This window comes from Delphinus delphis, chromosome 1 (genome assembly GCF_949987515.2).
Source record: "Delphinus delphis chromosome 1, mDelDel1.2, whole genome shotgun sequence".
NCBI classification, from domain to species: Eukaryota; Metazoa; Chordata; class Mammalia; order Artiodactyla; family Delphinidae; genus Delphinus; species Delphinus delphis.
This window is the reverse complement of record NC_082683.1, coordinates 45276752-45279952: the sequence shown is the minus strand read 5'-3', so window position 1 is coordinate 45279952 and position 3201 is coordinate 45276752. Positions and strand designations below refer to the sequence as shown.

The following is a 3201-nucleotide window of genomic DNA, read 5'->3' as shown; positions in this document are numbered from 1 at the left end:
TCACGGGACTGGACAGAGTTTTACTTTCAGAAATAAAACCACAAAACAACACAATCTCATTCAATCTTTTTTTTTAATTAATTAATTTATTTTTGGCTGCGTTGGGTCTTCGCTGCTGCGCGTGGACTTTCTCTAGTTGCAGAGAGCAGGGGCTACTTTTCGTTGCGGTGCGTGGGCTTCTCATTGCGGTGGCTTCTCTCATTGAGGAGCATGGGCTCTAGGCGCACGGGCTTCAGTAGGTGTGGCTCACAGGCTCAGTAGTTGTGGCTCGCGGGCTCTAGAGCTCAGGCTCAGTAGTTGTGGCGCACGGGCTTAGTTGTTCTGCATCATGTGGGATCTTCCCAGACCAGGGCTCGAACCCGTGTCCCCTGCATTGGCAGGCAGATTCTCAACCACTGCGCCACCAGGGAAGCCCTCTAATTCAATCTTAAAGGCTGGCATGCTGAGCAAGGGATGTTCTTATTCTTTGTAGGAGCTCCTTCTTTACACTGTCAGGTACCAGGGCTCTGCCTTTTGGTGTGATTTCAGCCACCAAGTCATCAACAGTAACGTGTTCTAGTCCTTTTTCTTTCATTACCTCTTTACAGTGTGCCTTCTACAGATCCTTCCAGCCACATTCAATTAATTTAGCTCTAGCAATTTTTTGACGTGTTCTCTTTCTCCAGTTTCTATCCACTTTTGGTTAATCGCTGCTATCATCTACTCATCTTTGTTCATTTTACTAACCACCATCACCGCGGGCGAGGGCTGTCCCTTCCCAGTGACAAAATGACCCTTGTCCTGATGACCGTTACCTACCACACTCTTCAGCTGCCCGGACCTAGACCCTCCATGGAGACTTCTCCTTGAGTTCATGAGAATGAACTCCAGGCTGGGGCACTCTGGACAGGAGGTGAGGGAGGTGTAGCAGGCACCAGGGAAGGGGCAGAGCGTCAGCGTCCTCGCCCTAGCCATCCCTGGCACGAACTTGCTTTGTATGTTTTTGTACTTCCCAGTCAGTGTCCCTGGCTCAGGGCTCAGCACATAGTAGGTACTTTCTAGACAGAACTAAACCCAACCAAGAAATTGCCTAAAACCCATTTTGCTACAAGGTGGCTCAGGACATCGGAAGGCATCATCAGAAGATGTAAAAACACATTTGATTCTAAACTTAAATCCTCTTCCTTCTTCCTGAGAACCTCTCTGTTTGCTGGCTCTGCTATGCTATAACATCAGGAGTAATCATCTTTTTCGAGTTACAAAATGTTACCCCAATTACTACCTCCTCAGAGCCTCCACACAACCTTCACAGTAGTGACTCTCCATTGTCCAGAGGTGTCAGAACCGTGGGCTCGGCCAACACTTACGGACAGCCCAGCAAAGGATTCCCCGTCAGTTCCCTCATTTAACATCCTCATTTCACAGACAGACTCAGAGACAGAATATCATCTGCCCAAGGTCCAGCAGCGAGGCCCTGAGCCAGGCTGAAGCCAAGTCTCCAGGCCCTGGATTTTGCACTCCTCCCATGGAAGCCCCCAATGCCCTTGAGGAAACTTCTGCTGAAACTGGGGCTGACCAGCCTGGGCCTGAGCCTCCCTGGGCAGAGTTACCCAAGGTATTGACCCGAGGTGCCTCCTCAAAATCCCAGGACCCAGCGGGCAGGAAGGGGATGGGCTGCGTGCTCAGCATCCATTCGAACGTCCCTGGGCGTGGTGTGGAGGACAGTGGGGCAGCCCCCAGACTCCCAGCAGCTGTGGGGAACACAGAAACAGAGCTGCAAACCAGGGAGAGGAAAAGGGATCCTCTGGCATCCTTGGCAAGCACAACCTCCTGGGTTGAGCCCATGGACCTGAAGCCTCATTCCTTTAAGTGCCACCTTCTGGAGGCCTGGCCCCCACCAACCTGATCCCAGAGCCCAGGATTTCTGCCCCCCAGTTTCTGGCACCTGAGTGAAGGAGTGGTCATCTTAGCCTAAACTTGTAATTCACCTCTCCTTCCCCTCTTCCACCCCACCTGCCTGTCCCTCCACATTCTGGTCACTCAGGTACTCACTTGTTCTGTTCCTTTCACCACTGTTGCTGTGCACTGGAGGTCCACAGGTGAATGATGATCATTCCCTGACCCGGAGGAGAGGTGCTCACATTCCCTTGGGGGAAATGCACACAGGACCACACCCATGCACAGAGGCCAACAGCAATAGGTCATGGTCAGGGAGAGGCAGAGGGGCCACCAGGGGATTCCTAGCCCAGACCAGGAGCCCAGAGATGGCTTCCTGGGAAGGCTTTCCCAGGCTGGATTTTAGAATATTAGAACTCTGTCACAGGAAGAGCCTTTAGGGCAGAGGATTTCACACCAGTGTAAGCAACATGGCGTAAGGATTTCTGCCTAGATTATTACCCAGTGCCTAGAACAGTGCTTGGTACATAGTAGATGCTCAATAAACATGTCCTAAAAGAAAAAAAAGGAAGGGAAGGAAAGAGGGAAGAAGGGAGGGAGGGAGGAATAGAGAGAGAGAGGGAGAGGAAGAAAGAATGAGTATAGGGTGGATGTGTAAAATAGCTTGGTGTATTCTGGGAACTGAAAGTACAGTAGTTGCAAGCTGCTATAGTTTAGGCTGTGGGGCTGAGCTGGGGGTGTGGCCTTATCTAATCTTATTGTTGTTGGTGTGCATTTCCTATTTCCTTACCCGTCCCAGAGCTACTTTGGGGATGAGCTCACTTTTTCCTTTCTTGTTCCCCGTAGCCTCTGGTGCGTACATGGAGTGCTAACTGCACACAGGTACTGAACCTGTGCTGGGTGCTGGAGACACACAGATGACTCAGAGTTAGTTCCTGCCCTCCCAGCCCCCCAACCACCTCTGGCTGGGGAGACAGACAGTAAACAAATGGCCACAACAATGGGCAGAATGAATGGAGAGCTATTCTGGAGGTTCAAGCAAAATGAGACCAAGCAGAGGGTTAGAGGGATGGGTTTTACTCCAGGAGTGAAAAGCCGGGAGGATGTTATGGAGGAGGCATTGGAGGGGATGCAAGCCTTAAAGAATGAGCAAAGAAGGGGGCTGGGGTGGGAGGCACTCCGGGCCAGAAGATGTGGGGGTGGGGTGGGGAAGGTGGGGATTGGGGGATCCAGTGGGGAAAGATAGCCTGGGGGAATGGGTGGGGGACTTGGGGTAAGTGAAGAGAGAGTGATTGCGCCCAAATTTCCCAGGTTTGCCCGCCTATC

General features: G+C 51.6%; 1 pseudogene; it reads right to left on the bottom strand.

Moving 5' to 3' along the window:
- Positions 1–352: 352 nt before the first annotated feature.
- Positions 353–732, bottom strand: LOC132420674 (transcription and mRNA export factor ENY2 pseudogene; annotated as a pseudogene).
- Positions 733–3201: the final 2469 nt, after the last annotated feature.